The sequence below is a fragment of the Lissotriton helveticus genome, chromosome 3_1, assembly GCF_964261635.1.
Source record: "Lissotriton helveticus chromosome 3_1, aLisHel1.1, whole genome shotgun sequence".
Classification (NCBI taxonomy): Eukaryota; Metazoa; Chordata; class Amphibia; order Caudata; family Salamandridae; genus Lissotriton; species Lissotriton helveticus.
The window spans coordinates 594101318-594128000 of record NC_136061.1 but is presented as its reverse complement, the minus strand read 5'-3'; the positions used below and the strand labels follow the sequence as shown (position 1 = coordinate 594128000).

At 47.1% G+C, this 26683-nt stretch overlaps 1 protein-coding gene across 7 annotated transcripts in view; it reads left to right on the top strand.

Annotated features, from left to right (window-relative positions):
- Nucleotides 1-26683, top strand: part of KANSL1L (KAT8 regulatory NSL complex subunit 1 like) — a 3925143-nt gene that overhangs the window by 99899 nt on the left and 3798561 nt on the right. The window contains exon 2 of one of the 7 annotated variants that reach the window (XM_078680567.1): nt 316-423. The exons of the other annotated variants lie outside the window; for them this stretch is intronic. The gene's annotated coding sequence lies outside the window, so the exon portion shown is untranslated. The remainder of the gene's footprint in view (nt 1-315; nt 424-26683) is intronic. 7 annotated transcript variants of the gene reach the window in all.

Genomic DNA, 26683 nt, shown 5'->3' with positions numbered 1-26683 from the left:
TGAGTATGCAGCTACGCAGATATGTTTGAAGGCAAGCACCCACTCATTTATGGCATTCCTGTTTTTGACCTTTCTCTATGCGTGCTCAGTGCTTTCTTACCCTCTGTTGCGTTTCTTACGCTAATCAAAACTTGACGAAACTACTCCAGAATAAGTTGCACAAATCACCCTTGAGCACCCCTTTAATTAAGTAGTTCCAGTCACTGTTGGTTTCCCAGTTCTTCTTTAGTCCGTAAATTGTTGTAGTAAGCCATTACAGGCTTCATCAGAACTAGAGACCATTAAATGTGTAAACCAAAGTTACTCTATTCACAGACAGACCAAATCCTCTGCTTAACGTGATTCATCGGGCAAACAATCCGAAGACTTTAAAAGGGACTTGCGTTATTCTGCTATATACTTCACAGCCAGAGTCACGTTTAGGTAAGTCACCCATGTGTCAAATATAACATTAGTATGCCCACTAAGTTTCACAGCAAAATGCCAGATGTGAAGCAATAACCAGTTTCATAGTGTATGCAAAGGCGTGTGTGCTGTGAAGATAAACCAAAATCTTGATTCCTTAAAAAAAATTCAGTGTTTATGTTAGGGTGCTTAAAAGACATAAGGCTCACCTATTTGCAAAAAGGAGTCTTTCAAATCACAGCTTCCTCCAATATTAGACTTCAATCCATTTAAAACAATCTATAAATCTACAGTCCTGTAAAATATTTTTAATCTATATACTTTCATGCATTACTTCCTCAGGGTTCAGAATAATTGTTAATCTATCCACCACTGCATTTTTATGATCTCCCTCATAAAGTTATAGAATCCATCGACTTGATCGTATCTTAAATAGAGTACATTACAGATTATAATCCCCTAACCATGTGATCCTTAACAAGCCGTTTACCTAATGTAACTGTTCAAGTCATAGGTGTCTTAAAAATCTGCAGTGCGAAGTGTCCTTCTATCTAGCTACACCACCAATCAGATCTAAAATAAACTACATAGTTTCAAAATGTGCTACTTTATTAGAGTGAAAGAAATAGTAGTTTGCCACTCTGTTAAGATCAGATACTGTCCCCAATAGCCGAATCGTCTTTGTAGTGTTGCATGCGTATGACATTCTATGTGGGCACCATCTTGAATGTTGTTTGGTTGAAATACTTTATTTCGGCCAAAGGCTTTAAAAGTTTCACACAACAATTTTTTTATTTTCGGGTGCCTATGCTTATTAATACTGTGTACACATATTGAACATCTGTTAAATATAAACTAAAATTCATCAAGTGCTATATATATAATCTCGAAAAATGCGTAGTCACAAAATAAAAAGTGTTAACCGATCACTAAGTATTTCAATACGTCACCCTGTTATATAAATGTTTAAAATCAGCTAAACCTCTATGTATACGGTTAAAATAACGATTTTGTTAAAACAATTCGGAGTACTCTTCCAAGTAAAGTGCATTGTTCGTTGCAACGTCACAGTTTTAGTTCAGTTTTGTTTCATACAATCCCTTCTGCAAACAAATATCGGGATAGGGTGAATATTACGTCTGGTGCGGTACTGGATTTCTGATGGATACATCTGCCTGTGGATTCCTCACCTTATGAATATCCCCTGAGCCAGCGTACCGCGGAAACTTTTCCCTAGCTCTCCACGCCAACAAGGTCGTCACACCTATGGCTCCGCACGCGTCACTGGAGCCATAAGAGGGCCACGTCGGCGTGATGATGTCAGTTCCCTTTTTTCCGCGCTGTCGACGCTAACGGTTTTTCTGGGACTCTTCATACTTTCTGCTAGATACTTTGTATTTTGGCTTATTTCCTTCTGTGGTTTTGCCATGTCTACTCTGAGGAAGTCTGGTTTCAAGCCCTCTAAGTGCGGGGGTCATATGTCGATCACTGACCCCCACGAGGACTGTCTGTGGTGTTTATCATTAGATCACGACGTCGAGGGCTGTTCTTGCTGTAGAAAAATTAACCCGAAGGCCTTGAAGGAACTGGAAGCCAAGCTGTACATGGCTGAAGTGAAAAAAGAAACAAAAATTTACAATGCAATGGTCTCGTCTTTGTTAAAGTTAGAGCTATTGGCATTGCAAATGTCATTTTTTTTATTTATTGGTTTTTTTTAAACCGATAAATATATGGTATTGTCATTTACAATGGCAATAGGTAAGCATTAGAGAGTAGTAGAGAGTATTAGCAGTGATGAATAGTTATTAGAGAGTGACTAGTTGATTAATAGAGAGTATACTTGTATAGAGTAGAGTAGGAAAAGAGCAAAAAATAACAGAAAGAGAAAGTGAGATAGAGAAAGAAAGAAGATGAGAGAGGGTTAGTAAGAAAAGTGTAATTGTTATACAGCCACACACACACACACACAGAGCCACACACACACACACACAACAGAACCACACACACACAACAGAGCCACACACACACACAACAGAGCCACACACACACACACACAAAACAGAGCCACCCACACAACAGCCACACACACACAACAGAGCCACACACACACAACAGAGCCACACACACACACACACACACAACAGAGCCACACACACACAACAGAGCCAGACACACACAACATAGCCACACACGCACACACACAACAGAGCCACACACACACACACAACAGAGCCACACACACACACACCAGAGCCACACACACAACAGAGCCACACACACAACAGAGCCACACACACAACAGAGCCACACATCACAGAGCCACACACCACAGAGCCACACACCACAGAGCCACACACCACAGAGCCACACACCACAGAGCCACACACACACAGAGCCACACACACACAGAGCCACACACACACAGAGCCCCCTCCCACACACAGAGCTGCACACACACAGAGACACACACACAGAGGAGATAGAGAGAAAGAAAGAAGATGAGAGAGGGTTAGTAAGAAATGTGGCAAGTGTAATTGTTATGCAGACACACACACACACAACAGAGCCACACACACACACAACAGAGCCACACACAACAGAACCACACACACACAACAGAACCACACACACAACAGAGCCACACAAACACACAACAGAGCCACACACACACACAACAGAGCCATACACACACACAACAGAGCCACACACACACGCACAACAGAGCCACACACACACACACAACAGAGCCACACACACACAACAGAGCCACACACACACAACAGAGCCACACACACACAACAGAGCCACACACACACAGAGCCACACACACACAGAGCCACACACACAGAGCCACACACACACAGAGCCACACACACACAGAGCCACACACATACCCCAACAAAAGAAGCCCAAGAGTAAAGGAAATTAGCAACTCCAATTATTGTCCTTCGATTACACAAAACCCCGTTTTGAAGTTTGAGATTTTACTGGCGATGCTCATGTTTTCGGTCAAAACCCATAGCGAAAACCCCAGGTTGAATGCATTATTGGTAATGGCTGATGAAAGGTTGGTAAGACACATACACAGCTTGCCTTTTTTGATGCCCACCAAGCTGGTATTTGCAACTTAATCCCTAAACGTGCATGCACATTAAGACGTAGCGGTGCCATTTTTGTTTTTTAAGTGCGCTAAACAGAATTACAAATGCAAGAATTCCCAGTTTCTTTTCGCTAAGATTGCGCACAAACGTTCAGCATTAAAAATTTCTGCAGCAGGAGTTCTGACCTAGTAAACTATTATACCTTAACTAACATAATCGAGCAGATCACAAGGAGCCAGGTGCCGGGGCCTGGGAGCAGGAGAGCAGCTCGGGCGTGTGTCTGTGCTGACACTTTGGTTTCAGTTCCAACATCGCAGGTTTGCGTACAAAAATCTATTTTAAACTAACCACGCTCCCGCCAGGAAACCCTGGTTATCTGTAACATAATTTATTTCACCTCCATGCAAGACTCTTAGGAAGAAGTGTCAGGGGATGGGTGGGTGTCAGTGGGACAAGGGAGAGGGGTGCAGGGCGGGTCAGGGGTTCACCAGGTGCCGATGCAACATATATAGGGTCATGCTCCGGGCAGAAGGGCCACTTTGCATTAATGTCTGTGTTATTCAGTAGTTCGACGAGTTAAATGAGCAGCTGTTTATGGACGAGAGGGTGAGCACCTTGCGAGAGGAGGTCGATGTAGAGCTCAGGAGAGACCCAGACGGGCTCATTCAACCCGTGCCACAGAAAAGGTCGGCGGTATTTACAGTGGAGAATCGTGAACTAAACTCGGCTGCAGCCCGCTGCTACCCAGCTCCGCCACTCTGGGAGGGCGGCAACCCGCTAGACTACCTGGGCCGGCCCCTGCTGTGCGTGCGACCTCTGCAGAGGCGGCAAGGCGCACCACGGCGCCCGTGGGAGTTTACCCCGGAGGAGCAAAAGGAGACCGCCTACCGGAGCTGTCAGCAGCGCAACAACGAGGCAGTGCGGCACTCCAGGCCGCGCCGAAGGCTGCAGGAGCTGCAGCTTGAGGCCCGGGCGCTGGAGCTGCTGCGGGAGAACGAGCGGCTGAGGGCCTCGCTCTGCGCCCTGTACTGCCCTCCCGGGCCCCGCGCAGCGCCTGTGGAACACCCGGCCCCCGCTGCTTCCCTCCGCAGACCGCTGCCACCAGGGGACCCGTGCCCACCTTCTGGCCCTCCTGGAGCCAGCGCCACACACACAGCCCCGTACCAGCCTTAAGTAGATCCGGCCCCGCAGCCCTCTGAGCCCAGAAGCAGCTACCCGGGAGCACGGGCGTGCGCAGGACCCCAGACGGCCTCTCTGCTCCCGCACAAGCTGAGGCACAAGGGCGGAGAAGCAGTGGGCACACTGGCCCAAGGACCTGCAGAGCTCGGGGTGAGAGGGGCGCTTGGTGGCCCAGTGTAACTGTGCAGAGAGACTATAGTGTAAGCGGTGAAACACATCAACAAGCGCACGCCATTTGTCACTAAGCCCCGTCCTTTGCAGGTTAGGGGGCGTGATTTTCTTTCTCCCCTCTTCTCCATTGGCTGGAATGTAAAACAACGGGCGTGTTTTTGACTTGTTGTTTGCATTCCAGCCAATGGAAAGAGGAGAGAAAGAAACGGAAAAACACACCCCTTAATCCCAAAAAGACGGGGCTTAGCTGGAAAAAATGACGTCACTAAAACCTCTTCTCCAATGGCTGGCCGCCGTTTAGGAAGCCAGCCAATGGAGAAGAGGGGCGGGGTTTACCCTCGCTACTAAGAAACATAAAATCTCGCCAGCGAGACTGCACATGTGCGCAGCCTACGCTAGCCGAGACGTAAAAAGGGGTTGAAAACATTCGAAGTCTACTTCACATGGCTCAAAGAGGAAGCAAGAAGAAGAAGAGGCATGGATCTCGGTGCCGTTCGTCGAAGGCTGTGGTTTTGAAGTCGCCTTCTCCGGCTCCTTGTTGTGAAAAGGACTTAGGGCCATATGTAGGTAGCCCAATACCGGTCGGCCGAAATTACCGAATTTTGGCCGTTACCGACCGGGATTTAGGGTTTGAGATGTAGGAGGCAGGTTTAAGGATTCGGTAATTACCGATTCCTTAAGGAATCGGTAAAATACTGATTGCTTATTTTAAGGAATCTGTAATTACCGAATCCAAAAAGCTATGTAGGAGGCTCTCAAGTGAGTGCCTTCTTGCATTCAGGATTAGTTATTTACCACCAACTACAAGTTGGTGGTAAATATCGAAAACCTTTAAAAAAGCAATTTTGTGCTTTTTTAAATGTGCCATGTGGCAGACATACATGCCCTTAGGGCATGTATGTCTGCCACATGTGCACACATGCACGATTCAGGGGTGCAACAGGGTGTCAATGTGACACCCTGCCACCCTAGAATATGTGCCCCCTATTACCGAATCGGTATTTACCGAATCTTTAATAGTGAATGGCTTCCCATTCATTTCTATGGGCCTCCAGGCCCAAAGGAAAGAATGGGAATTACCGAATCGGTAAATACCGAATTGTACCGATTCGGTAATATTTACCGAATTGTTTCCTACATACCATTTACTGATTCTGAAATACCAAATCGGTAAAATTTGGTTTTTTAAAAATCTGTAAATGTAGATTACCTACATATTGCCCCTAGTCTCTCCTTCCCCTTCAGTGTCTCTTCAAGTGACTGCGACCCATTCTCCTTTTCCCGATTATGGAAGGTTTGTCGAATCTGGCTGATGCTAAAGCTCCTGCGGCTCCACCTGTGACCCCGGTGGTTCCGACTCCGAAGGTGCCTTGATTGGATCTCGAACCGGCTCAGTATCTTCAATTTCCGGGGCTGGGTTTGAATCCCTCGCATTTTTTAAATGAGATGTATGGCGTGTTTGCCAGGGCCTCATACCCTTCTGGTGCACCTTCGGGTCCCGTGGGTCCTCTGGCATTTAATTTGGGTGTGCCTCACCAATATCCTCCGGCACCCTACGTACCATTCATGCCGACAACGCCGTCCTGGCAGTGCCCAGCTCCGAGGATGTCGACGCCGTATGTGCAGTCCCCGGCTCCATCCTGCAAACCTTCTTCTTGGATTAGTTTGTCGCCGGTTGCTGCTGTGGATCCTCCTTCGACGCCGCTCCCGGAGCCATTGACGCCGCCGATGCTGCAACCGTAGATGCGCTTGAGGAGAGAAGTGCAGAGGTTGATAGAGGAGGAGCAGTACCAGGCTGAAGAGATGGAGGAAGGTGAAATTTATGAGTCTGAGGATATGTTCGAGGGTCTGTGTGAGGTAGGTGGACTTGACACCTCCCCGGAGTGGGACTTTGCTTCACTGAAAGCTTCCCCCTCAAAGGAAGTTGCACCTTACCACACTGTGATAAGGAAGGTGGCAGAGCTCTTGGAACTGCAGCTCCCTATGGCTGAGTATAAGCCTAATTTGCTCACGGAGGTGCTTCATTCTCCGTTCTCCGTCCTCTGTGGTTGAACCACTCTTGCCGGTCTTCTCTTCAGCGAGTATGGCTTTGAAGCCCAGTAACGCTACCTGTTTGTTGGGTAGATACATTCATTCCCTTATGGACTTTGCCAAACAACTTCTTCCGAAATTATCTGAGGAAGATCGGGGAAATTTCAGTGAGGTATTGGCAGACTCACAGGCTGCGGCTCGCCAAGTCATCCAGTCTGGCCTGGAAACAGCAGATTCTGTTGCCAGTGTGATGGGCTCATCCATTGCTACGAGAAGGCATGCATGGCTAAGGTCTTGTTGGTTTTCTCCTGATGTACAGGCTGCCCTTCCCAATCTTCCTTTTGACAGGTCTAGGCTTTTTGGAGAAAAAGCTGATTCTGCTCTGCAAAGGGTCAAAGACAGTAAGGCCACAGCGAAATCCTTGGGTCTACAGACTCAGGCAAAGGGTTATGACTATACAAGATACAGTGTTTATGGAAAGTCTTCTTTTCGTGGTTTCCGTCAGCCACAGCAGCAGCAACAGCAACAAAACCCCTTTTACAAGTCCTACAGGGGTAAAGGTAGAGGTTGCCTTTGTGGAGCGGCTCGCCAGCCTTCTTCCTCTTCCTCCTCTACCTCCCCAACCCCTCCGGTAGTGCAGGAAAGCAGCCCTAGATCCACCATCCTGGATCATGCAGGTCCTGTGGGGGGTCGGCATACCCATTTTCTACAGGATAGGAAATTGGTCACTACTGACCTTTGGGTTTTAGATCTGGTAGAAAATAGGTATGCCCTTACCTTCAGGGAATACCCTCCTCCTTACCCCCTTGCCAAGAGTTTTGCACTGAGGATCATTTACTTCTTCTTCAGAAGGAGGTTCTTGTCCTGTTACAAAAAGATGCGCTAGAGGTGGTCCCGAGCAGGAAAGGGGTCAGGGATGCTACTCCCGGTATTTTCTGATTCCCAAGAAGGATGGCAGGTTACGACCAAGCCTGGATCTCAAAATCTTGAATCTATTTCTCAAGTAGAAGAGGTTCAAGATGCTGACCCTAGCGCAGGTTCTTCAGGCGCTGCAACAGGAAGACTAGATGGTGTCCATCGACTTGCAGGATGCGTATTTTCACGACCTAATCCTGAAGTCGCACAGGAAGTATCTCTGGTTTACGGTTGGTTCGCAACGCTACCAGTTTTCGGTCTTTCCGTTTCGTCTTACTACTGCACCTCGAGTCTTCAACAAGGTGATGGCGGTGGTGGCTGCCCATCTCAGGAGGTTGGGATCCCGATTTTTCCCCCACCTGGACGATTGGCTTCTGAAGGCAAAGTCGCCAGAGATGGTGCGTCGTCATCTGCAGGTGACAACTCAGCTGTTGTTCAAATTGAGTTTTTCAATACATGTGCCCAAATCTCACCTGGTGCCCTCTCAGCGCAACCTGTTCATAGGGGCAGTACTGGATACCACTGTGTGTCGAGCTTTTCCTCCTCCTCTAAGGATTCTCGACACTTCCTTTGCTCCTATCCCCTCTCAACTGAATATTTCCCTTTGCCCGCTACACCGCCTAGCCCCCCTGTCCTTTTTGTACCCTTTAACTAAGCACTCCTTCTCTCCTTGTTGGGGAAAGATCCAAGATTTATACTCTGGAGTCTCAGTGAACCCGCTGAGAGAGTCCACAGTGCCTAGGGAGCCACTCACAGTTGAGGTATGGTATGGCACCCCTTGCCAAAGCACTCCCTCTCCCCTTTTTGGGGAAGGATCCAGTTTGTAGGCCTTGGAGTCTCAGTGACCCCTCCGAGAGAGTCCACTGCATTTAGGGAGCCTCTTGCAACAGAGATGGGGAAATGATACCACTTCCCCTGGTATCGCAGTTTACTGGACTTTGGACGCAGCTCTGACTCATCTACCGGTTTGTATCCCCGCCACCCCCCCCTTTGCATGCTATGTTTTATCAACCTCCCCCCTCTTCCCCTCTTCCATTCTCTCTACTTTCCCTGCTCTTCCCCTGCTCTTACGCCCTCCTTTCCTGAATATATCCCCTTGCCCTCTTGTTCCCTTACGTATATGTCCTTTTTGTTTGTCTCGATCTTACTTGTCACTATGTTGCCAGGCTCTAATAACTGTGTAACCTTTTGTAATGATGTAACTTGCAATTTATGGTCTGACACCGACAGTGGAGACCTAGCACTTTGACCTATGTCCGGTGGAGATAACTTGATAGCTACAGAGGAGATGGGCTATGGACTTCCCACCCAGTCATCACCTACCCAGCCGGACATTGGGCAGACTTTTTCCTTCGTCTCCCCGTTGTATCTTTTTCCTCGTTTCTATTTTACCCTTACCCCTTTTCCTTTCCTCGCGTCATCAATCTGGTCTTATAGGCTATTTAAATGTTTCGAGCAACCAATGTAACCTGTAACTGATGTAACCTAGAAACCTAGCTATCTGACTGATGCCCGATGGAGCTACCTTGGGAGCTAAAGGGGAGACTGGCTGTGGATTCCCTCCTCGGCTGTCACCTACCCAGTCGGTCATTGGGCAGATTTTTCCTTCGTCTCTCCTACCGTTTACCTCTCCTCTCCCTTCTCACTCCTCCTCTCCCCCTATCCACTCTATTTGTCTTCCCTTCTCGCTCTTTAATGTGTCGCATATATTTATCTATACCCCCTTACCCTTTTAAGCTCCATTTATTTCGTCTTCTACTCTCTTGAAAAAGAAAAAAAAGAATTCTAGTGGCTGATGTAACATGTAACTGTAGTAATTTTCTAATTTCTGTGGAACCTTATGTAAAGCGCTCTGATACCTCCTGGTCTAGCCAGCGCTATATAAAACTCTCAAAATAAAATAAAATAAATTCAGGAAATGATACCTTTGTTTCACAATGGAGCAGTTGTTCCAGTTCTGAAGGTCCTTCGCCTACTCGATCTGTTTGCTTCCTGCATTCTGTTGGTCAACCATGCACGCTGGCACATGAGGCCGCACCAGTGGTGTCTCCTTAGGCAGTGGTATCAGCACATCGGAGATCTCAGGGAGTTAGTCAGGATCTGCAGGGAAGCTGCGCGGATCTGTCTTGGTGGAGCGTGGAGGGCAATCTGTCTCAAGGAAAACCCTTTCATCTTCCTCTATCGGTGGCCACAGTGATAAAGGATGCCTCTACCCTAGGCTGGGGCTCTCATCTGGGGGATCTGGAAATCAAGGGTCTTTGGTCTCCAGAGGAAAGATTGCTCCATAGTAGTGTATAGTGATACCTTCACATCCACTTCAAGCTGGTCGCAAAAGTGACAGCTCTGGCAGGAAAATCCTAGTCTTAAATGTGACAGGTTAGTCTTAAAAATTTGACAAGTATGGCAGCAAAACCCAGGCCTTAAACAGTCCCTGGCCTTAAACAGGCCTGGTTTTAAAAGGGGGGTGACATGTAGGGATATTCCCAAGAAGTAACAGGTATGGCTGCAAAACATGAGGTAATTGTGTACATGTTTAAAAGTGCATAGGAAAGTGTGTGCATGTAGGCTGGAAATGTCTGTGCATGTTTAAAACTGGGGGGTTGCAGACAGCTGCAGGCTGAACAGCTGCTGAGCAGGCCTGAGTCCCCATCCCAGTGTGTGGGAGGTGTTTTTTTTATGTTTAAAGAAAAGGGGGAGCTTTTAAAATGTAACTGTTGGGAAACCCATAGTGTGTTTTAAAAAGCACAAGCCATGTTCACTTTCCCAGGAAGGCTTGGGCCTGTTATAAAATAATAAACCACAGCAACCCCTGAGCTTTGGGATGTTGAAAAAGACAGATGTCGTGTAGAGGCAAGGCTTCCCATGAGAACCTGCAACAGGATGCCAACTGTTAGGATGTAATTCACACACCCCAAAGCCCCTGGTCCCAAACTTGACAGCTCTGGCAGGAAAGATGACAGCCTAGTCCCAAACTTGACATGCTGGCAGGAATTTTGACAGGCTAGTCCCAAATTTGACAATTCTGGTTGGAAAGATGACGGGTGATGGGTTTAGTGCTGGGACAAGAGCCGGTTCCCGGGGGTCCCTACTTCCCAGGAGAAGGACCAAACAGCTTTAACATATGAGGCCCATTATAAAAGTGTCCAGAATATTTAGATATGTTTGCGATGGCCCCAAGCACGGGTGATAACCCTACTCTTCCCAAGATAGGCCATGAGTGTAATTAACAGATGTATACAGCATAAACTGTACAAGGATAGAAAAAATAGTTCCCGTCCAAAGACCCCCATGACATTGTTCTAAACCCCCCCTCAAGTCATAAAGGGTGTGGGGGCTTCTAATTAGCATGCATGGACAGGTATAAAAAGGCCCTTAAGGAACACTGTCAAACACCCATTCAAAAAACCTCTGGGAGCGACTGGCGTGGATTGCTTTTGCTGCACCTTGTGGACTCCTTCACCAACAACCAAGTCAAGAAACCTTTGGGAGTGCCTGGCCTGGATTGTTTTGCTGCACTTTGAGGATTTCTGCACCAACAAGCCCTTCAACACCCTTGGGGAGCGACTTGTGTGGATTGTGTTGGAGGCACAGAGCCAACCCTTGGAACTTAAGGCGAGAATGGACCTGAGCAACTTCTCCCAAATTGAAGCAGCCTGTGACAGTTTAAGGAAGGTAAATAAAGCATGGCGCAAGGATGTATGTTTATGTGGTATTTAAAGTATACAAAACTGTAGTTTTGAAAATGCTAAATAGTACTTTGTAAACTGTTAATGTTTAAGGCGATGTATTGTGTTTAATGTGAATAATGGTGCCAATGAAGTTTTTTACAAGACGTCAAATGTAATGGAAATGTATTTAAAATGAATAAAGGCTGTGTTGAAGGCTTGAGTTTAAAGCTATGTATGTATGTATTTAATGTTAATAGGGGTGCTGTTGTGGGGGCTGGCGCAGAGTTTGAGGGGTGTATGTTTAAGGTACAAAATGCAGGGGTCTTAATAGGGTCCAGATGCAGGATGCAGCGTACTTTGCAACACATAGAAATATTGTATCTATAGTTCACTAATGCTTTAAGTGTGGCAGAGCTCAAACATGTAATAAACAAGGGTACATATAAAATAAATAAGGCCTTTTTAGGTCGAGCGACCTGTCTCAATGCGCATGCGCATTGAGCGGAGCGAGAGATAAAGGGGCTTAAACAGAGCTTACCGAGATCGGGCGATTCCATGCAGTGCCCGTGAAAAGGAGCTCAATGCGCAAGCGCATTGACATAGAAAAGCGCGTGCACAGGAAAGACAGCCATCTGCTGCCAGCAGCTTCACTTCAAAGGGATCATTTCGCACTCTCAGGCATTTCTCCTCCCTAATTTATTCACTGCCGACGGCCAGCCGTACTTTCACTTTGACGGCGCCAGGCCGTCTCTTGTTTTCCTAACAAACTGCATATTTATTTCTCCACTCTCAGAGTAGGATTCAAAGTGTGTTTGTATTATCACTAATTTGGACCCTTTTTCTTGCTCAAGTAACCTAGCGGAATTCAGTGTCTCCCACCCCGTTTTTTCACTTTATTGAGCAAGGGGTTTGTTTTAATCCCCTTCACAGTTCCTTTCTGTTAGTTCTGGAAACGTTTGTTATGTTAGATCACTCGCATACTTGATTTTTAACCCTCGTTCCCTTCAGCAGTGAAATACTGCCACCTAGTGGGTGAGCGGCAAACATTAATTTGGGGATCTGACGTCAAGGCATGTTTTTCAAAGCCGCATTTTGCAAGAGGAACATGTGCTGCTAAACTAAGACAGTGAGGCATTTTACGTACGAAATCCTACAATTCAAGCTTTACACATATAAGGTCCAAAGGCGAGACCTATTGGCTATGCCAATGCTTGTTTTTGTACTCACCAAGCCGTTGTTATTTGCGTGTCAGAAGTATGGGTCTGCATCCTTGCAGGAGAGCCTGTAGGGGGTAGGTTAGAGTTGGAGGGGTCCAGGGTCAATGGGGGCTCTGGGTCCTTGAGTGCTTCATTTTAAAAATAGCCCAAAGAGCCCTCTAGTAGTTGGAGTTGGTCGGGGCGTGGGGGCTCCGGTGTCCACAGGGGGCTCATGGGGCCCTTGTGCTGCTTCTTTTATAATCAAATACCCCCGAGCCCGCTTCTCCATGGCGCTGCCCCGGGGGGGTGCTGGGGCGTGGGCTGGGTGTCCGGTGGGGGCTCCGGGCCCCGAATACTGCTTCTGTCCCTCTTTTAAAAAAAAAAAAAAGCCCCCCGAGCCCGCTTCTCCATAGCGCTGCTCGGGGGTGTGAGGATACTGTGAGGCTGTCCCGGGGTCTCAGGGCCACCGAGTGTCGAGTTTGCCGCCTTTTTAAAAAAAAAAAATGCCCCCGAGCCCGCTTGCAGATGGCGCTGCTCAGGGGGGGGGGTGGGGGGGTGGGAGGAGTGAGGATACTGTGAGGCTGTCCCGGGGCCTCCGTGGGCCGCTTGTCGATTCTTTTTTAAAAATGGCCCGAGCCCACTTCTCCATGGCGCTGCTCGGGGGGAGGTGCTGGGGCGTGGGCTGGGTGTCCTGTGGGGGCTCCGGGCCCCAAGTGCCGCTTTTAAAAAAAAAAAAATGCCCCCCTCCACCCGAGCCCGCTTGCGGCTGGCCCTGCTCGGGGGCTCTGGGTCGGGGTCCTGGTGTCCCGCGATGCAAGTTTTGCCGCTTTTTAAAAAACCCACGTGGGTCCATGGAGCAGCGGCAGCATGGCGGAGTGTTTCTTCCCCCTGGGGCTGCAGGGTTAGGTCCGCCCCTTCAATGATGTCATCAGTGCATCACTGAGGGGCGGACCTTGCCCAACAGCTCCGGTGTGTGTGTGTTTTTTTTTTTATATAGCGCAAACTTTACCCGGCTGTGTCAGAGCGCTTCACAATAAGAATAGAAAATTACAAGTGAACAAATTACAAAAGCAGACGATAAGTTACACGGGGTAAAAGTGACATTTGTGAGCAAAACAAAATAGATGAGGTAGCGCAAGGGCATTACATGAGGCAAAAATGACAATTGTGAGTATACAAAATACATGTGGTAGCAAACGTTACAGGCTGCAAAAAGTGACAGTAGGGCGCAAACAAAATACATGAGGTAGCAGACAAGGTGTTACAAGAGAAAAGTGCCAAGTGTGTGCAGGTTACAGGTAGAGGTATAATACTGCAATATAAGGCAGACACTCAAGCATAAGAATAAGCGATATGTAGGCGATTGTGACGCTGGCGCAAGTATCTAAAGCCTGCAAAATGTGAGAGGTATTAAATAATGTGTTACAAGAGAAAAGTGGCGTGTACATGTTACAAAAGAGTGCCAAACACATATGCGCAATGGTTGCAAGGTAGGATGTTGGTGGTACATTAAGTCATTTACCCAGAAGCATAGGATATGGTGTAGGGTGCTTCTATTTATTTTAAAATGTCTGCTAACGCTATCCCCAAGGGTGCATAACTATTACAATACATGCTTTTGCGCTGTACAGTCACCCTTTTTTTTTTTTTTAAATGGTCGCCTAGCGTGTCACAGATAGAGGTTTTAAAAAAAAATGTGTGTTGTTGCACCCACCCTTGTAAATGTATACCTGAATTGTTTGAAGTTGTGATACTTGGGTTTAAGAAAGGCGCTTTTAAAACCGCTGCTTTTTTTGTTGTTGTTTTAATACAGATGCAAGACTCTGCAAAAGCAGCAGTTACCAATGTACCCCCGGCGCTGGACACCCCTGTAATAACTAGCGACGCCGTAGACTTGACAACCCCGCAGCCAGGTATATATATTTTAAGTTGTGTAGTTCTACGTAGTTTTGTACAACAATCTCTCAGAAGTTCTCTTTTTTCTAATGTGGGTCTCATGTATGTATACTTTTACAGCTTATGATCCCGACCTACAGCAAGTTTTTGAAGATCTTATGGTGTTCCTCGAGGCTCAAGGAGCTCTGAACAGTGTGCAAAACACTTCAGTTACTACATGTAATTAAAAAGGCCCCTGTTATTTTAAACTGTCTAATACGCTGTGGAGTTCGCGGGGTAGGCCACAGTCCTGACCCTGAGGGTGTATAGTGGGACTCCTCAGAAAGATGACTAAGGCTGGGTATTATTTTTTCTTTACAGACACCCCCACGTTATGCCCGAACGGCGTCGAGGTACAAGAGGCGGCGCGATGTTCAAAAGAAAGCCCTATGAAGAGGAAAGCTTTACCTTCTAAAGTGGGACCCCCGTCAAAGAAAGGAGTTGCAAAAAGACCTCTATCAGGTGTGTTTTTTTACAAAGGGTGTGTAAAGTACTAGCGGTGTTACAGACTCTCAAGCAGAAGGGTACAAAGACTTGTAGCAACGCCTATATAAAAAAGGCGGTTGTGTAGAACTTAGGATTGTGCTGATTGTATGTGTTCTTTTTATGATTTCTCAAATATATATATATATTTTTTCTGTTTATATTTAGAAGCGGCTCAGAAACATGCTGATGAAGAGAGGTCGGCGCAGCCCTTAAGGGACATAACAACGACCGTCCAGGACAACAGCAGCGCTGCAAAAGGCGTGAGTAGGCGTGTACGCCAGGAGAAACTCTCTACGTACTACACACCCAACATGATGAACAATCCTCTACAACAAGCTATTCTGCACAGGGGTGGGGTCAGCACCGGCGGCGTGTTTACAAGCACAGATAACACAGGGCAGGGTCTGTGTAAAACAGCTACAGAGGGTCTGAGCCCTCTCAGGGTATCAAAAGGGAAAGGTGTCTCAAACACTGCCTCCCTTAAGAAGAAACATAGGGACTCCGAGAACCAACCCAACCCTTTAAAACGTGTGAAGTCCTCCAAGGTATTCACAGAACCCCAAACAGAACCCTTAAACCTAAAGAAGATGGCGCCGGTGCTCCCAGAGGTCCAGGCAAAGCCCTTAAGCCCTGAGAAGAAGAAGAAACCTAGGACCCCTGAGCCCCAAGCTAACCCCTTAGACTTATCTGTAAATAGGGATGCTAAGCACTTGAATGAGGCCTATACACCCATGAGCCCCAAGGAGGCGGTAGTTGTACCTGTGGGTGTAGAAGAGATGGCGCCGCCACAACCCCCTAAAACATCGCGCCTCTCAAGAAAACATCTGAAGCTGAAACCGGGGGTCCCTAAGCTACAGTTAGCAGCGTCCCTCAGCAACTCTAATGCAACGATGGATCCACCCAGCGTCCTGAAACCCCAGACAGTGCCAAATAAAATAACTGTTCATGTAGTGGTGCACGCCCCTGAGCAGCCCCCAAAGCCAATTGTAAGTGTTCAGGCACAGCCTAGGGTCTCAACAGGTGATAATACGCAACCCCTAGAAGGTCCTTCTAGCGTGAATAGCCCTGCTCTTGAGGTGATGAGGGGGATGGTAGACAGCATAGGTAGAACCCCAGAAGCGGTGTACCAGGGGTTTACAGAACCCAGGTAACCAGTCACCACACCCTGACACAGGCATTTCAGCTAGGACCCATGATTACATCGACAGCTCCTCACAATCCTCATACCCTTTGTCCCCTAGGACCCCTCCGGGGGCATACGACCCCACCATCCCAGCTGCCAGTCCAGTGTACAGTCCCGTGTCCAGCTCCACTGCCAACCCCGTGTACAGTCCCGTGTCCAGCCCAGTTGCCAACACCGTGTACAGCCCCGTGTCCAGCCCAGCTGCCAGCCCGTGTACAGTCCCGTGTCCAGCCCCGCGGCCGTCGTAAGCCCCAAACCGCCCGCAGCAACAAGTGTGGATGACAATACCACGGGGGCCCAGGGGGTACAGCCGCTTTTTCCATACAAAGTTTGCAATGTTCCGCTCCTGTCCGCACCAGGGCGTTCGCAGGGGGTCCCTATTTCTAGAACACTAGCGGAACAGGCTTTACAGAATGGTGCTAAGGCTGTTAGCAGTATAGATGGTCCTAAGGCGTTGCAGCCATTTATAAGACCTCGCAAGGTGGTCCCCCCTAAGCAGGGACAAGATGGGTATCTAAACACACTCGATGTAGTGGGGGCTCATGTAAAAGAGATACAGATGGCGGTTCGAAAATTAAAACGTCAGGCGAACCGCGCAAACATGAGAATGGATCTGGGGTTACCAATTACCATAACAGGAGGGAGGCCCAACATCTGGTCATAGAAAGGGTGGCGTTGTGTAAACAAGTGATCATCCAGGAGTGTCAGGCGGCTGTGGCCGACATACACGGTATACAGGCGTGACTATGGCAGCACCATCCCCTAAAGACCCCCACAGCCACTGGTGCTCATAAGAGGCCCCCAAAATATACCCGTAAGGTCCAGAGTTTAGTCACAAAGTCTGTACGCTTTTTACAACTGCTCAAGCAGAGCCCATCTGCTTCCCCAGAACGCCGCAGACAAGACAACACTCTTTCCCTAGACCCCTTCAAACAAGACACATCTGTTTCCCTAGACCCCTTCAAACAAGGTCCCGTAGCTTCAAGACCAACGCCTGAAACATATAAACCAGCACTTCACCACCGACAATACATAGGTGCAGGGTCTAACATACCGAGGGTCGGCCATTTGAAGGGGGTAGGGGGCGGACTTTAAAACTCCAAACACAGCAACATTCAGAAGGACCTAGGGGTGGAACTGTAGCGGCGGCCTCCATGAACAAGGCGTACAATGACACCAACCCACCTGTTCAGATAGGCTGGGGCATGGTATCTCAAAAAGCCTGGGCCCGTAAAAAAAAAAAGTGGCTTAATAGTACTAAGCAACGCCGGCTTTTAATACATAAGCTGAAGAAGGCGAGAATATGCGCTACCCGCAGGTTTACAAGGACCCCTGAGACATGTCCCACCCTGACCTCGCAAAATGAAACAGCAGAGAACACCTCCGCAAATCACACTCCTTCTGATGAGGGCCCAGAGCCCTTGTTTTTAGAGAGTGTTAGAGTTACACTCGCAATGTAGAGAGGTTTAGGGCCGTAGAACACTATGAGGAGTTTAGATTTATTAACCTGCACCAAATAACATCATCCGATCAGGGTGTTCTAGCTATACATCAGGCTGTGCAGGAGCTCATAGAAAGGTTGTTACACAATGTGGTGCCTAATGACTTTTTCCAACTCCGCTTCCAGGGGCAGGGATTTGACACTCCGTTGTTCAGCAGGCGGAAGACCCAAGATGTTTTTGACGCTGTGCAATTTTTAGAAAACCTCTCAAGGCTTTTACAGAGTAAGGCTGAACTAGTCGCCTATGGCACTTTTAGAGTCATAGCCCTCATTGTACGGGGGCGTGAGGGGGGTGTTTCCAGACCTTTAAAGAGGATACTCTACAGTCAAATAATTGGTAAGAAACAGCGGTGGCTGCTCAACTTCAACAACGCCCATGCCAATACATGTCTGGCGTCCAGCATCGTGGGGCTGCTGATGGATCGCAAGACCCCTGACGCTGTCATCATGTCTAGAGCTGCTGAAGCCCATGAGGTTCTTGAAATACCTCCTGACAGAATGGTCGGCTTTGGCGATATAGGTCTTTTTGAGAACTATTTCGCCGTGACGGTGAAAGTTCTTTATCACAACGGTTCCTGGAAGTACTTTACAACCGGGGAACCTGTGAGAAACAAGACCGTATATGTCCTCCACGCCGAAAATCATTTTTACGGCATCTTGAACATTAAAGGTTTTCTGGGGGTCAGGTATGTGTGCACCCACTGTGACCATATATACAGCAATAAAACATACCACCAGTGTGAAATGCATTGTAAGATGTGTCAGAGGGACGGGTGTATAGAAGACGCTACCCTGAAGGTGAGGTGTGGCACATGTAGGATGTTTTGTCGCTCGTAAAACTGCTTGAGCATACACGAGAAATCTTTCAACTGCGTCCCTAAAAAGGACTGCAGCGAGTGTGGGCGGTATGTGGCAACGGATCACAAGTGCAAAGGTATGATATGTCCCCGTTGTCATGTGTCTTACGAGGCCGACACCAATCACCAGTGTTATATGGTTAAAGGTCTACCTCAGACCAAGACCGAAGACTATATAGTGTTTGATATAGAGTGCACATAAGAGACGGGGGTACACCTGCCTAACTATATTTACGCACACCATCTAACTTCCGACGACAGGTGGGAGTTTGAGGGACGAACGTGCGTTGGTGATTTCCTAAACACTTTCATTCAAAGCAAATTCCAAGGGTATACCATGCTCGCCCACAACTCGAAAGCCTATGACTCCTTCGTTATTCTGCGAAACATGATTCGTGAAAAGATACAGGTGGAACTCCTAACCCAGGGGTCTAATCTGATGCTGATGACGGTATGCCCTTTTAAAATACGGTTCATGGACACCCTGAATTTCCTACCCATGAAATTGAGCAAGCTGCCAAAGGCCTTTGGGTTCCCTGGGTGTAAAGGTTATTTTCCACACTTTTTTAACACCTGGGCTAACCAGAATTATGTGGGGCCCATGCCTCCTCCTGACAGCTACGGGGTTGAATACATGATGCCTGACGAGAAAGTGAGCTTTCTACAATGGTACTCTGAAAACCGTGAAAAGGAGTTTCACTTTCAAACAGAGTTGAAAGCTTATTGTCAGGCTGATGTAATGATCCTGCGGCAAGCTTGTAACCTCTTCAGAGATGCTGTGGTGTCTATGACTAAAGAAGTCACGGTCTTGAAATCCAAAACCCATGAAATGCTGCAAGCGGTCGAATACATAGACCCATTTCAAAACGTCACTCTGGCATCCATGTGTATGTCCATCTACAAACACATGTTTTTAGCTCTAGTACCGCAAGACCCCTATAACGGTAAACCGAAATGTTATTCAACCCCCTCTATCCAATGGCTCATGCACGTCTCTGAGAAGGAAGACATACAAATTCAGCATGCCTTACAGGGTGGTGAATACCGCCTGGGCCCCTATTACCTGGATGGGTTCTCTGTAATTAAGGGTGTGCCGACGGCCTTTGAATTCAACGGTTGTTTTTACCACGGCTGCCCCAAGTGTTACAAACCCCACGAGTATAACAAAATGCTGGGTGCCAGATTTGAACACTTATACAGACGTACTCTGATAAAGGCCCAGTATGTTGAAAACCAGGGCTTTGCTATGAGAGTTCTTTGGGAGCACGAGTGGTTAGACATGTTAAAAACCGACACAGACCTCTGCTCTTTTCTTAAGACTCGTCATTTACCCACACTTCTGGAACCCCGCGACACCTTATTTGGGGGGCGTACAAATGCCATACAACTGTACAAGACCGTTGGTGAGGGTAAGAAAATACACTACTATGATTTCACCAGTCTGTACCCTTTTGTGAACAAGATGAAGTTGTACCCGCTGGGTCACCCCACCATCATCTATAGAGATTTTAAGCACCTATCCGAATACTTTGGGCTTATCAAATGTGAAATCTATCCTCCTAAGCAGCTTTACTTCCCGGTGTTACCATGCAGAGTCGATGGCAAGCTGATGTTCCCCCTCTGTCGAACATGTGCGATGCTTAAAGAAGTTGACGGCTGCAGACACACCGATGAACAAAGGATGCTCACAGGGACCTGGTGTAGTATCGAGGTACAAGCTGCCTTAGAGAAAGGGTACAGGCTAGGTAGAGTACACGAAGTGTGGCATTTTAAGAGCACTACAACACAACTCTTTGCCCCCTACATTAATTTGTTTCTCAGAGACAAACAGGAGGTCTCAGGGTATCCTGAATGGTGTACTAGTCAGGATGCAAAACAGAAATACATCGACGACTACTACGCTCACGAGGGTATCCGTTTACGCCCCATCTGATAGAGGTCAATCCTGCACGCCGCCAGTTAGCCAAACTCTGTCTCAAATCCTTATGGGGAAAATTTGCACAGCGCACAAACCTTTCAAATACTACCTTAATATCAGATCCTGATGAACTGTTCAAGTACCTGTTTGCCCCATGCTACGAGGTGTCCCGCTGCAACTTTATCGATGACGATACCGCGGCTTTGTGTTGGAAATACGCCCAAGAGTACCCCTCATCGAGTAACAACGTAAACATTTTCATAGCCTGCTTCACGACAGCCCACGCTCGTCTAGAGCTTTACGGGGTTATGGATAAGCTCCAGGATCGCTGCTTGTATCACGATACAGATTCTGTGATATTTCTGAGCAAGCCGGGGGATGAAGACCCTCCTCTGGGAGATTACCTGGGTAATCTAACCAGTGAGCTAGATAAGGATGAGTTTATAAAAGAATTCACTTCCTCAGGGCCTAAAACATACAGTTACCGTACCAACAAGAACAAGGTGTGTATGAAGGTCAAAGGGATAACATTAAATGTCAGCAACACCCTAAAAAGCAATTTTGATAGTTTGAAGAATCTGGTGCATGAATACGCTACAGCAGACGATTCTGAGAATGCTAAAACCATAGTCGTGAACCAGCCAGGCATAGTCAGATCCAAAAAGAAGTGGGAAATCACAACTCAGCCTCTACATAAAACATTGCGAGTTGTTTTTGATAAAAGGGTCCTGACCACCGACTATAAAACACTGCCTTATGGTTATTAGACTCATTAGAGAGACAGCCGCCACAGCATGGACACTAGGTTACAGCATCCGTTCTCCTGCGTGCTAGCAGGACCCTCAAACTGCGGCAAAAGCAACTTTATAAAAAAGCTCTTAGAAAATGCCGGCTCTGCTTTATCACAAACCCCTAACAACATTGTGTGGCTTTATTCATGCTGGCAGCCTCTTTATACAGACTTGGGCCGCCGGTTCCCACATATCAAATTTATAGAGGGTATACCGGATAACCTCAACGATGATGAGCTACTACCCCCAACCCTTGTAAATATGATATTTGTTGATGATCTGATGTGTGAAAGTGATGATCATCCCGAGTTAGAGAGAGCTTTTACCCAATATTCCCATCATCGTAATCTAAGCATCTGCTACATTGTGCAGAACTTGTTTTACAAAGGCAAGAACAGTAGGTCTATAGCTCTCAACGCTTCATACCTTGTTTTATTTAAAAACCCTTGTGACAAACAACAAATATCCGTCATAGCTAAACAGATGTACCCCGGAAACACACACTTCTTCATGGAGGCCTTTAACGACGCTACAGCAAAACCCCACGGGTACCTGTTGGTAGACTTAAAAAATGAAACTCTAGAAGACTATAGACTAAGGGCTGATATTTTTCCCCCAGAGCTACCTGTAGTTTACACCCCAAAGCCCAAGACCAGGATCTATAAAAAGCAGCGCTGATGTCTTTTAGAACCATTTACACCCCCACCCTTATAACGCTCAGTGGTGACCATGTCTGCACACCTACGCCGCAATTTAGCCCTCCTGAAAATGCTTGTTAAAGCCAGTCCCCAACATCGAAAGGCCATCCTGGGCACCGCTTCTGACGATTTAGTGGCTGCCATTTCAGAAATAGCCCTAAACACCCTAAAAGACAACGTCCCTATATCAAAGCGGCAGTTACAGGTTCTGAAGAAGAAGAAGGGGCTTATCAAGAAGCTCAGTAATAAAAAGGCCACACTCATCACCAAGAAGAAACTGGTGAAACAGTCTGGGGGATTTATAGGTAACTTGCTGGGGATAGCTATACCTGTAATTACAAACCTCCTCGCGGGTCAGTGATGGATCATGCCACAAAAATGTATCTGGTTCCTGGGCAGCAAATGGAGCAGCTGGGGTCCACCTCGGACAACGCCTGGGATATCCGTAGAAATGAGACTCTACGCCTGGATACTGAAATTAAAGACATTTTGAGCAGGACTGATCTAAACCCCTACGACAAGGCTAACCTATACACCAGCACTCTCAAAAATTTCTTAAATTACTACGGCCAGTGGAATACCGAGAAAAACAAGCTGACTCTATATACCCCAGACTCTGAACAACCAGCTGCTCTGGCCCCCGACCCGCAGCCCCTACAACCGCCTCCCGATGGTGCGACAGCTTCAGATACCTTTGTTGGAGACCTCCTAAAAAATATAGGTCAAAGGCACAGAGGGGCTGCGCAGATGCTAATGAGTAAACTCGCCGCTTTTAAAGACCTAGCCTCCTGGAATGACCGCGGCGAGTTCCTCTACAAGGGCCAACCGGTTGCAGGGTCGCATATGTACGATCTAGTCAAAGGTCTCACACACCCCAAAATCCTAACGCCTCAAAATGTCGCGAGAGGCTGGGAGCAGTTTCTGCAGGCCGCTACTGAACTCAATATACCCTCCACGCTTGTTGGTAATAATGAACACCGACGCCTGCTAGACAATTTAAAGAGCCCCCTACTGCCATCGCCTACAGGTTCTGAAGTCCGAAGGCTATCCCCTAAATGGTCTACACAGCCGTCGACATCCCGAAAAAAAAAAAAGACATTGCCCAACCACCCTTCGCATGGATTTTTGAATAATTGTGTGTGTGATTTTTTATTCCTAGGTTTCTGCAATAAAGTTTTGTCAACTACATGTTTGTAATAAACACCTTGTTATAACTTTACAAACCGTCTCGGTCGTCTTTCAAAAAAATATTTTATGGTGCATGTATATTGAAATGCCAAGTCTGAATGCATGTTTTAAAAAATATAATGTCTTTATTTGATACGTTCAACATTAAGCATACAACTGTTATAAACCCTTACAGTTTTGACAAGGTACATATTCTGTTTTCACAGGTCTGACTGACACCCTGGTGTTTTCTTTTACATATTTCGCAACTATACGGTCATTGTTAACAAGATCCCCCGGATATAGCTTTAAGAAATGTCTAAACGAAACACCCTGGGACATTTTACTGATAAAATAAATACAATGTTCCCCGCATGTGGTGGCCATGGAATCCTGCACCCGTAGTTTGTTATACTCCACCACAGCTGCAGCTTTTTTTTAAAAACTTGAATATAGGTGGTGTATAGAGTTTGTGCTCAGGGAACTCTGCTGTACTGTCAAACACTGTAACCTTGTCAACATCTATAAACATGGCAGCCCAATGTGTCCCAGCCTGGTCATGCGGGTCTGTGTTAATGACTAGGGTGCATGGTCTTTCTGCCCCTATTTCGGATGGTAACCCATCGCTAGGGAAAACACCCAAAAAGTATTTCCTAGCGTATTTATGTCTGCTTAAGAAGTCACGTATCTGCACCGTATCCATTTCACAAATATTTTTTTTTAAGATAGTCAAACAAAATCTGCCTTGCGTGGTTGATCTGAATGATGCTGTCGAATACAGAGAATACGACCATGTTCACATTAGCCGCCAATGGAGCTGCGAATCGTATTTCAGCTTTTAGATTCCCATTTTTGACCAGGTTGTAGTGATCGCCATCTTCCATGTCCGGTGTCGGGTCGAATGCGAACAGCGTGTATCCACGTCCATAGCCTTCTCTTGACACTGCTACACCGCAGTCCCTTTGATGCTTTCCTGTTATCGACACCAGTCCCTGATATTCCTTGATGTAATGCCCGGCTGTAAAACTGGGTGTGTAGGGTTTTGCAGGAATCACATTGCCCTCATGGACCAGCGCTGCGTAGTTGATGTTGTAGTGTTTAAAATTGAAGGAGTTTGAGGCATAGGTGCCACTAAAAGCTGTATTGTCCACAAACCCTATGATGATGAGCTTTGGTAGCTGCCCCAGAAATAAATTCTGCTGTTGTGTTAAGCGGGTACCTGCAGGGATGCTGAATACCTTCAGATCTACTCTTTCCACAGCGTACTTGGCGTTGGATATTTGCAAAGCTTCGGCGTGCGCTAACCTGACGCTCGGGGACACTTTCACTCTCTTTACAAACAGGCTTGCGGCCTGTATGCTCAGCTTGTACTGTTCAGCATCCCCGTTGATGAGGCAGAATGAGTCCTTGTTGCGATTGAGCTTGATCTTAAGATCAATTCCGTTGATGAGCAGTTTATCTTGGAAGAAGAGGTCCGAATGTATGCGTCCCAGGAGGTCAAAGGTACGGCTGGCTGCAGCATGCCCCGCTCTTTTTATAAAGCCCTTATTATCACCATCCAGAGCTGTGCTTTCAAACTGGCCGTGTGTATCCCTGTGAAAGAGACCGGCTGAAAGTTGTGTGTCAAGGGTGTCGCTACTGTAATTTAGAAGGCTTTCTATGTAGGCTCTGTAGGCGTACATGTTATCGTTCTGGGTGATGAGTCGGTCGCCCAGGGTGATGTCCACTTGATTAAACATGGTAGCTAGAGGGTAAGCGATGGTGCCACTTTAGAGCCGTCGTCAATGTCGGTCCCATCCGCTTTTACGATTTTACACATAAGATGCAGCAGAGTGTTGTTGAGATCCAAATACATATCCGTGGCCCCTGACACATAAAACTCTATAGGTGCCAGCGGTGTCAATGCTGCTAAAGGTGACACCTCCATGAAGAAGCTGTTTTCGATGCTTGTCTGCGTGGGTTTTAGACTAAACAAGTCTAACTCTGATTTGGCGCACTCTCCAGATCCACAATGTGCCATGGCTGTGTTTACAAGGCTTTAAGAAATATTTACTTTAGAGCCGGTTCGCTTCTTCGCAGCTCTCTTCCGTCTTGGAGCTCTTCTTTTCTGAGGGCGTTTTGAAGCTGTCCTCCTTTTTTTATAGGGGGCTGGGGGACCCCGGCGTCTGGAAACGCCCTGTTTCCTTTTGACACTCGCCCGTGGCTTATACATCAAACCAGCTCCTTCTTGAGGCTGCTTGTTCATGCGCTCTGCAACCGCCGATGTAACAGACCCCACCACCTCCTGGGCAATGTTCGTGGCAGCCACCTTAACATGAGGTTTTGCAATTTCATAGCCTCTTCTCAGGAAAGGCATAGCTCTTCTAAACAGACTCCTAAAGAATCCTCCTAATCCAGCCCAGCACATAACGGGTGAACCTTGAAAGTACGGTGGTCCTCCATGACCGGCTTGACTTCTGTAATAGTCTCTGTACATAGATGGATCTCCGTAGGTTTTCATAACCACCATGATGGCTGCTTAATACCCTCTGTCGTGTCTAGGCCTTAAATGAAGCTTGACAATAACTTTCCCGTATTTAAAGGCCACCGGCTCAGACTGATCATCGTAGATCATAATTGAAATAGTGTGAAAAAGGTTTTTAGAAACGGCGACGTAGTCAGGTTTGTTAAATTGTATGTTGACCATGGTATTATTATCGCCCTGTACATGCACTCACCTTAACAACGACGAGTAACTATCACCTATCCTCTGAGACTCTACAATATCGCTGTACACGTAGCGCGTGTAGAACCCCCCATTAATATCGGGGCATGTGTGATCTTGTTCCACGGGGCTTTTCACATGTTGTACTGTCCCTAAAATCCTTTTTAATTTACCTGAGCAGTTAAACAGGGTGTTTTGATTCATGGATTTAAGAAACACCTTCCTTCTCACATTATCTAGCACCAGATGAATATTCGGATGTGGTTCTATACCGGCTATGGATTTGTTGATGGCTTCGATAATGCTTGAAACGTGTGGGTAGTAGCCGGGCGGGAAGGATGTGTATATGCCCGTGGGGTCCTGTTCCCTCTTGATGTGAAACTTGGTTTCGGCCGCTGTAAATGTATTCCATGTCCTAGGGTATTGTATTTCTGTTAGGGCAACCTCCCAGTCACCCTTCAGGTCCACAGCTGTAGCCAATTTGACGGTGTAATTAGAAATCTGATTGTTGGGGAACATGTCCTTAGAAGCGTTGGATGGTAAGGTTATATAAAAGGGTGTAGTCTCCATCGTGGCAGCGGCTTTTAGCTTACACACCCTTCAGGGAGCTGGCCAACACCCAACTGTTAAATTTATCAGGCCAGCCGCGCCATTTGACTTATGCCTGTCTCTTAGTACCTGTACCTTTCCTTTTCAGAACCTTTTCAACCCTATACACACGGTTTGGATCATAGGGCACCTTTTGTAACTCTTCCTTGTAAAAGGATCCCGACACCT